This window comes from Gossypium hirsutum, chromosome A04 (assembly GCF_007990345.1).
Source record: "Gossypium hirsutum isolate 1008001.06 chromosome A04, Gossypium_hirsutum_v2.1, whole genome shotgun sequence".
Classification (NCBI taxonomy): Eukaryota; Viridiplantae; Streptophyta; class Magnoliopsida; order Malvales; family Malvaceae; genus Gossypium; species Gossypium hirsutum.
In genome coordinates this window covers 51,657,527-51,667,751 of record NC_053427.1, presented here as the reverse complement: position 1 = coordinate 51,667,751, position 10,225 = coordinate 51,657,527, and the positions used below count along the sequence as shown (strand labels likewise).

General features: G+C 37.1%; 1 non-coding gene across 1 annotated transcript; it reads right to left on the bottom strand.

The window, feature by feature from the left end:
* Positions 1 to 4,235: 4,235 nt before the first annotated feature.
* Positions 4,236 to 4,341, bottom strand: LOC121228814 (small nucleolar RNA R71). The gene has a single exon (XR_005926390.1). It is a non-coding gene; the product is annotated as a small nucleolar RNA R71 (small nucleolar RNA).
* Between the last annotated feature and the right edge of the window lie 5,884 nt (positions 4,342 to 10,225).

Below are 10,225 nucleotides of genomic sequence, written 5' to 3'. Positions count from 1 at the left end.
GATGTGAACATTTATTAGTAAATTGTGAAATCGTACTTACAAGAATGCTATATACATTAAGTATGTGGAATGGAGAGGAGGAGGAGGAAAATAAATATATGTGGAATACATGGAAACTATGGTATATGAAATATTGATATAATGAAATAAATGATATGTGTTTATAAGAAAACAAAAAGAGAATGTTATGTATCATGACATGTATATATATATATATATGACTAGTCTCAATGTAATGCTTGTTGGGTATGGAATTGAATTGAAATGTTTCAGGCAAACATGTTATTCTGCGCATCTGAATCGTGGTATTTTATAAAGATATGATCTAGCTTTAAATATGAATGCTTGATGATTAAGCTGAAGATATTTGGTAAGATGATAATCTTGGTATAAATGTATAAGTGGTACTATAATAAACAAGGTAAAATGAGTATGAGAGACACATGTATGATGACATACAAATACTATGTTTGTGGTTTAATTGAGGATGTATAATCATTAAATGAATACCATGTTATATGCTTTTGATTTTGTATAAGTGTGTAAGAGATCAAGGTTGACCAAAGCTTGGAAAATAGCCTAGGTATATTCCACACAGGCAGAGACACGACCATGTGTCTCAGCCGTGTATGGAACACGACTTTGGGACACGGGCGTGTGGAGCCTTAAAGCATGAAATTTCCAAGATTTTCGTAAGTTCTCGGTTTAGTCCCAAACCCTTTCTAAAGTATGTTTTGGGCTCCGTAGACTCAAATAAGGGACTATGTGTAAGAGAATGAACGCTTTGAAATATGAATAAAATTTTATGGCTCGTATTTTAGTTTAATTTTTGTATGTTTGTCTGGTAACGCCCCGTACCTTAGCCCGGCCTCGGATACGGGTAAGGGGTGTTACAGGCCACACGGGTGTGTGTCCCTTATATTTTGAAAAAAAATTTTATGTTTTCTGAAAATTTCTTGAGTTACCGATTTAGTCCTGAATCACTCCTAAAGCATGTTTTGGGCCACGTAGGGTCGTATTAGGGACAATATGAATGATTATAAATGATTTATTTTTGGAATGGAAAAATGTATGAGAAATGTATGTTTATTTGTGTAATAAGTCCTGTAATGCTCTATAACCCTAATCTGGCGTTGAATATGGGTGCGGGGTGTTACATTTATTGGTATAAGAGCCAGGTTTAGTCGATTCTAGGACTAATGTAGCATGTGTGATAGTCGAGCTATACATGCCATATATAACCTGTGATAGTGAGATATCTCGTGACAGTTTAAAACGTGTTTTCTTATAGTAAATTGATCGCAATTGAGCAGTGGTTGATGATGTTGAGAGTAATGCGCCAGCCTCCGTTCATGGAGTAGTAATCTGAGTCAAGACCCATATCAGGTAGTAAGGAAAGTGATGCCAAGGAAGCCTTCTTCCAAATGATGAACGAATGGTTTATTGAATTTGTTCGAACTAATCCGACTGCACAACAACCTCCACCCCCACCTATTACCCAACCGGTCCTTGTAGCTTTTCAAGGTTTAGAAACTTTACGGTTGAATAAGCCACTTGTTGATAAATCTGAAAATCAGGGCTGAAGAGTTTAAAGCTACAGTTGATGACGATTCTGAGAGAGTCGAGTTTTGGCTTGATAATACGATTAGAGTATTTGATGAACTATCTTGCACACCAGTTGAATGTGTAAAATGCGTCATATCACTTCGAAGAGACACTGCATATCAGTGGTAGAATACTTTGTATCTGTGGTGCAGTGAGAATAGGTCATTTGGGAATTCTCTCAAATTGAGTTCAGAAAGAAATACATCAGCCAGCATTTTATTGATCAAAAGCGAACAAGTTTATTTAGAGTTGAAACAGGGTCGAATGTCTGCGACCGAGTATGAGAGAGAGTTTGTTAGAGTTAGTAAATGTGCTCGAGAATGTGTTTCCACTGAGGCAATTATGTGTAAATGATTCGAAGGCGGGTTATGTAACGCCTTAAATTTTGGGACTAGAAGTATTAGGTCTTGAGCATGGGAACAGTTAGGGCGACACATATTAATGTTTAGATGTGGAAGAAAGTGACACAACTGTTTGTCTGCTTTAGTGGTTATGTGTTCTGGGAATGTCTGAGAAGTTTTGGGTTCAAGCCTTGTGATAAACGTAATTTATACATATTTTTACCCCATGCTTAACACATTTTATGAATGATTTTTCCTTAGAATTGGTGAACTTGATGCTCCTAATGCCTTAATTTCATGTTTTATACTTAGGTGAGGATAGGAGAGCCAAAGGAATGAGAAACGGGCCAAAAATGGAGAAAATAAGCGAACGTACGAAATCAAAACGGCCTAGACTTCCTCACATGAGCAGACCACATGGTCGTGTCAATTTGGCAGAATCGAAGCATGACTCACACAGGTAGAACACACGCCCGTGCCATTCAACAGGCTTGAGCACAACCTGAAGTAATCGCACACGGACGTGTCCCTACCGAGCCCAAGTTGAGTCCAATTCGGGAAAGGGTAATTTTGAGGTTTTTTAGGCATTCTAAAGCCTATAAATGCACCCTAAAGGAAGAGGAAAGGGGACGTGGAAAAAAGGAGGCAGGGAACTGCTCAAGGGAAGCCGATTGATCCATCTCAGAAGCCGGATTCACCATCAAGGTTGAAAATCTCCCCTCAATTTCCTTTCAAGAGTTTTGGGTATTCTTTATGTCTTGTATTCATTATTCTTATGAGATGTTTTCCTTTTTAGTTATGAACTAAATCCCCTAAATACCAAAGGGGAATGAAACCTAAGAAGAATCTTGTTATTATTTTCTGAATTGTATGATAAATATTTAACTTGCTATTACTTATGTGTTCTTAATTCTTGTTTTGATATCCCAATATACTGATTCAAGATAAACACTTCTTCAAAGGAGGAATGGACCCTGTCTAAGAGTACAGTTGTCATAATTAAGTGGAGTTGATTGCGCACCTAAAGATAGGGTGACTTGATTTTGCCGGATTAGGGTGAAACCTAATAAGGGGATCCATGATCAAGTTAATGCAACCCTAGGGTGTTAATTAGAGAAAAGTATCAGTTATAAAATCTAGGGATTAGACATTATTAGTCTTAAATAGGGATAATAACATAACTTAGGGATATCTACAGAACAAGTTAAATGAATAAATCGTTCGATTCGGAGTCAGAATAACAAGTGAAGTCTAGGTGGATTCTTCCTTAGGAGTTGTCTTAATTCAATCGTTTTTCCAAAACCAAATCTATTTTCTGTGAATTCTTAGTTTAGATAATTAGTTAGTTAAAACAAAAACCCCTTATTCTTAGGCTAGATAATAAAAAGACAGTCATTACTAGTAGTTTTAGTTCCTTTGGGTTAGACAATCCGGCCTTACTAAAACTATACTACTGTTCGATAGGTACACTTTCCTACATCGTGATAATAGTTAGTTTCACGAATGATTAATTATAAATATATAAAACTTACCTGTTATGAAAATCGCGATTATGTTTTTGGCGCCGTTGTCGTGGAACTAAGATATTAGGAACACTCAATTTTTATTACTTTAGCCATTTATTTTTCTTGCAAGTTAATTCTATTTTATTATTATTATTATTTATTAATTTACTTTTTCTTTATCTTGGCAGGTTTTTATAGTTTATGACTAGAAGAAACCTGTTAGGACCACTACTTTTTAACGAAGAAATTGATCGCACAGTTCGCAGACACCAAAGACAAATAAGGTGGAGGTTAAGATACATAAAGAAAGAGCAAGAGGACGATATTCAAACCCTAACTGAGGAGATGGCTAAAAACCAAGACAATCAGCTACCTCCTGCAATACTCGTTGAACTAGCAAATCAAAATCCTACTTCTCGTACTGTGTATGATTATACTAAACCTACTTTAACCAGAACTGAGTCAAGTGTAGTTAGGCCTGCTATTGCTGAAAATAATTTTGAACTAAAACCTAACACTATTCAAATGATACAACATTTTGTTCAGTTTGATGGTTTGCAGGATAAGGATCCAAACACTCACTTGGCAAATTTCCTGGAATGTTGTGATACATTTAAAATTAATAGCGTTTCTGACGATTGCATTCATCTTTGGTTATTCATTTTTTCATTGAGGAACAAAGCTAAACAGTGGTTGAATTCGTTACCACGAGGGTCAATTACTACTTGGGAACCAATGACCGAAAAATTTCTATTAAAATATTTCCTGCCGGTTAAAACAACCAAATTACATAATGATATCTCTTCGTTTGTGCTGATGGACTTAGAAACTCTTTACGATGCACGGGAGAGATACAAGGACCTACTGCGAAGGTGTCCTCAGCATGGATTACCTCTATGGTTGCAAGTTCAAACATTCTACAATGGTGTGAACCCCTCAACGAAGCAAATGATTGATGCAACAGCCGGGGGAACCATCAACAATAAAACACCTGAAGAGGCTTACGAATTTATTGAAGAGATGTCACTAAATAACTATCAGTGGCAAGTCATGAGGACTAAGCCAACTAAAATAGTAGGCATTTATAATGTCGATTCAATTACTATGCTGTCAAACCAGGTAGAACTTCTAAATAAAAAGATTGATGGTGTACTTGGTTTTACTCAGGTACATCCAGTAATGAGGTGCGAGACAAATGGAGGAGGAGCATGCACAGAGTATCAACCCTCCAACCCTAGCATCAAGGAGGAACAAGTCCAATATATGGGTAACAATAACTCTAGATCCCAAAATAACCCATATAGTAACACTTATAATGCAGGTTAGAGGAACCTTCCCAATTTCTCGTGGGGCGGTCAAGAAAATCAAAGACTACAACATCTTTCGGGTTTTCAACAACCACCCTATCACCAGGAAAAGAAACCTAACCTTGAAAAGATACTGTCTAAATTTATCTCGGTGTTAGAAACCTATTTCTAGAACACCGAGACAACACTTAAAAATCTACAAGCGTCGATCCAAGGGCTCGAAACTCAGTTAGGTTAGCTGTCCAAACTAATCTCTGAACGACCACAAGGTAGCTTGCCAAGTAAATACTGAACCCAACCCAAGGGAACAGCTCAACTCGATTAATGTTCTAGATGATGAAAGATTCGTTGAGCCTGAGCCAGAACCGAGGCAAGAATTGTGGTGAGCAAAGGTCAAGGTGAGGTAGGTCATAATAAAAACAAATCAGTGAATGTCGACTATAAACCTCGTGTGTCATACCCCAATGTGACAAGGAAAGATTGCTCAGATGAACAATTTGGGAAATTCCTTAAACTCTTAAAAAAATTACATATTAACTTACCGTTTATTGAAGCTCTATCGCAGATGCCAAACGCAACGAAATTTTTAAAGGAGCTTTTAGCAAATAAGCGAAAGTTGGACGAGGTGTCGCATATAGAGCTAAACGCAGTTTGCTCAGCTATTCTACAGAATAAACTACCCAACAAACTAAAAGGTCCAGGGAGTTTTACGATTCCTTGCTTAATTGGTAGTTTAGATATTAATAATACATTAGCTGATTTAGGGGCTAGTATTAATGTCATACCCTACAAAATGTTCAAAAAATTAGGTCTTGGGAAACCCAAACAGACTAGGATGAGCATTCAACTAGCAGATAAAACTATAAGATTTCCTAGGGGTATTATTGAAGATGTGCTAGTTAAAATTGATAAATTTATATTTCCCGTTGACTTCATTGTCCTAGACATAGAGGAGGATAGCAACACTCCTTTGATTTTAGGATGGCCCTTTTTAGCAACTGCTAAAATGATTATTGATGTTGGCATAGGTCAGCTCACACTCCATGTGGGAGACGAAACAATCACCCTTCAAGCTCGCAATTCTGGCAACACATCGAAAATTGAAGCTGATCGTCTAAACTAATCTACTAAAACTGACAATATGGTGCAACCTACTTTGCAGGAAATGGGTCTGAAGGAAGTACAAGAGCCATTATCAAGTAGTAGCAGAGGACCTATTCATGAAGATCGAAGGCTACAAATCCAGGAGCTAGATGAATGGCGGACGCATAAACCGAGAATACATGATAAACCAAAACTACGCCAGAACGAGCTCAATACCTTCCCAAATCAACTTAAGGTTGTAGATAAAGTATTATTAGATGCTGCAGATCCTCACATTGTCACTACCAAACTGAATGAAGAAATTCCTTTTACGGTACTTAGCATTTTCCTATTCGGTACAGTCGAGGTAAGTCATCCAAAGTTTGGCACTTTTAAGGTAAACAACACCCGTCTAAAACCTTATTTTGACGAGAATGATAGCAGGAATGAGTGTAAACTCCTCGAACCACCATGACCATTCAATGAAAAGGTAAGTTGAGCTTAGACTATAACTAAGCGCTTCTCGGGAGGCAACCTGAGCACTAACTGTATTAAGTTGTTTTAATTTTAGTGTTTAACACCTAACTTACTAACGGAGCTCTTGAATACAAGTTTACCACACGAAAAGGCCAAGCACACGGACGTGCTTATGATCGCGTGGAAGTAGGGGAAAGATTTCCCCAACACGGGCTATGACAAATCGCCACGGCTGTGTGACATGGCCGTGGGCGAACCGGCCAAAATAGCACGGACGTGCGACACGTACGTGCCTTGAACCCGTGGCTGAACCTGTCAAATTAACACGGGCATGCGACACGCCCGTGCCAAGAAACCGTGGCCGAACCTGTTAAATTAACATGGGCGTGGGCCTACATACACGGGTATGGGAGAAGAGAACAATGCCAGACACGGTCGTGTGACACGGCCGTGTGCACGAACACGCCCAAGGAACACGGGCGTGGGACAATTGTCAGACGCGCCCAAATTCAAGATTCGCGAATCACACGGGATGAAATTTGGGAACACGGGTGTGTTACCTGGCCGTGTGCCCAAAAATATATAAAATAGGCTGCACTATTCATTGTCTTCTTTACCCAAAAAACCCTAACCCTAGTCGCTGCACTATTCATATGCTGACATTTCTGAGTGCCTCACTCGATTCAAGCAGCAGTGTTTTCAACGATTTGACAACATTGATGCTATTCTACAGCAGATCTGTTAGCACCTCCACATCTCATAGCCACCCCCACCTCGCGAACCATCTAGCGATGAAGATGTTAAAAACTTTCATTTATTATTTTATGTTTTTACTTTTATTTTATTTTAAGGCTACTTTTTATTTTTCTTTCATCTTATTTTTATTAGGATTTATAATTTTTATTTAACAATTTTGAATTCCGGCTATTTCCTACTGAGTAATCCTTCTTCCTTATAGACTTTCTAAAAGAGTTCTTGATGCTATCACAGTTATAAAAAGCTTCAAAGCTCACTATTACTCAGGGACTCGAAACTCCACTGGGAAAGGTTCTCCACGACTGCCATGTCCTGCTCGACCAGGACCATAACCAATCTCAGATATAATATTCTTTTGGCGCAGGACTTATGGACTAATGAACCTCTACCACCACAGGAGTATCCTCCTCCACCCTCACGCCTATTATTCTCTGAAACTCCAGTTCAAGGAAATTCACTCATCACTCAAGAAGTTTCACCTCTCTCCCTATCTTATTTTAAGAATTTAAAATTTTAGGTTGTTTCCCCAAAGTTTAGGTATTACTTTGAGTTGGAATTCACAAGTTTTAAACATAAAAAATCCATAATTCTTGTGAGATTTTTTAGGCTTTTGAGCTTCTATTAATTCTTTCATGCTCAATTTTATTATTGCTTTGAGTGTGCTAGTATTGAACTGTTATTCTAGAACTTGCTTCATTGTGCATGTCAAGACCACACTATTTGATTTGATATGTCAAAAATGAGAAAGGCACTTAGGATTAACCGACTCATGCCATGAAAAGCCTACCTACACGATTAACCCTTAGTAAACCCTGTTGAGCTAACAAGTCATTTCTTATATTACCCTTAATATTAACCCTTAACCCATTATTGTTGAAATCCCTTAAATTAATTTGATCCCCATTTTTGTCAAGATTTGAATTGAAATAGTTGCTTAACTATGTTTTATTCTATTTTGTAAGTTGACTTGTTCTTAAAAAAAAAGAAAAAAACATGTATACATATTAGTAGTAGTAATCTTCTGAGCTAAAGAAGTTAAATTTCATATTCTGAGAAAAGCTCTGTTGTACGCAATTGATGACTAGCTATTTTTCTAGTTAGGTAATTTTTCAATTCAATCTCGATTCTAACATTTTCTTTCAGTTGGATACCACACCCCCTAACCAAGCCTCTTACAACCCTATAAACACCTTTTGATTGATGTATCATATCAATTTATAGTGGTGGAGATTTGATTTTCATACAAGCCTATGGTAATAATTTTTCATTATCGACTACTGAGTGCTTCATTTATTGTCCTTAAACACCTCGAGTAATTTGAGTGAATCTTTAGTAAGGATGTGAAACTCTGTGATATTCTGAATCAAAGGTAATTACTTAGATGAGGGGAGACACCTATGTTTTCAGGATAAAATGCTCAACTTGGAATGTTTGAAACTTTGATGTTCTTTTAGTTGAATTCTCAATGTATGATTACTTATGGATTATTTTGAGATATTTTTTATAGAGATTATAAGTTAAGAAGAATTTATTTTGATTATGAGTTGAGAATTTTGCTTGAGGACAAGAAAATGCTTAAGTATAAGGGTATGTGATAAACCGTAATTTATACATATTTTCACCCCATGCTTAACACATTTTATAGATGATTTTTCCTTAGAATTGGTGAATTCGATGCTCCTAACGCATTAATTTCATGTTTTATACTTAAGTGAGCATAGGAGAGCGAAAAGAATGAGAAACAGGCCAAAAACAAAGAAAATGGGCTAACGTACGAAATCAACACGGCCTGGACTTCCTGACACGGGTAGACCACACGGCCGTGTCAATTTGGCAGAATCGAAGCACAACTCACACGGGTAGAACACACACTCGTGCCATTCTAACAGGCTTGAGCATGGCCTCAAGTAATCACACACAGGCGTGTCCCTGCCGAGCCCAAGTTGAGTCCAATTCAGAAAAGGGTAATTTTGAGGTTTTTTTAGGCATTCTAAAGCCTATAAATGCACCCTAAAGGAAGAGGAAAGGGGACGCAGAAAAAAGGAGGCAGGGAACTGCTTAAGGAAAGCCGATTGATCCATCTTAGAAGTTGGATTCACCATCAAGACTAAAGATCTCCCCTCAATTTCCCTTCAGGAGTTTTGGGTTTTCTTTATGTTTTGCATTCATTATTCTTCTGAGATGTTTTCCTTTTTAGTTATGAGCTAAATCCCCTAAATACTAAAGGGGAATGAAACCTAAGACGAATCTTGTTATTATTTTCTGAATTGTATGATAAATATTTAACTTGTTCTTAATTCTTGTTTTGATATTCCAGGATATTGATTCAAGATAAACTCTTATTCAGAGGAGGAATAGACCCAGTCTAAGAGTACATTTGTCATAATTAAGCGGAGTTGATTGCGCACCTAGAGATAGGGTGACAAGATTTTGTCGGATTAGGGTGAAACCTAATAAGGAGATCCATAGATCGAGTTAATGCAATCCTAGGGTGTTAATTAGAGGAAAGTCTCAATTATTCAATCTAGGGATTAGACGTTATTAGTCTTGAATAGGGATAATAACATAACTTAGGGATCTCTACAGAACAAGTTAAATGAATAAATCATCCGATTCGGAGTCAGAATAACAAGTGGAGTCTAGGTGGATTCTTCCTTACATATTGTCTTAATTCAATCGTTTCTCCAAAAGTAATTCCCCAATTCTATTTTCTGTGAATTTTTAGTTTAGATAATTAGTTAGTTAAAACAAAAGCCCTTTATTCTTAGGCTAGATAATAAAAAGACAGCCATTACTAATACTTTTAGTTCTTTTGGGTTAGACAATCCGGTCTTGCTAAAACTATACTACTATTCATAGGTACACTTGCCTACATCGTGATAATAGTTAGTTTCAAGAATGATTAATTATAAATATATAAAACTTACCTGTCACGAAAATTGTGATCACCTTAGCTTTTGCAAAAGTTTTGTTTTATATTGGTAAGCCCCTGTCTCTAGTCAGTAAGCTTTTAAATAAATGTGGCTATTATATGTCAGAAAGAGCCTACTGATTTGGTGGTTAAGTGGAGTGTAAATAAGTTGGAGGTCTGGAGTTTGAGTCTCTACGCAAACAAAGGACTTATTTTATTACTTGTGCCGTGTAGGTATTT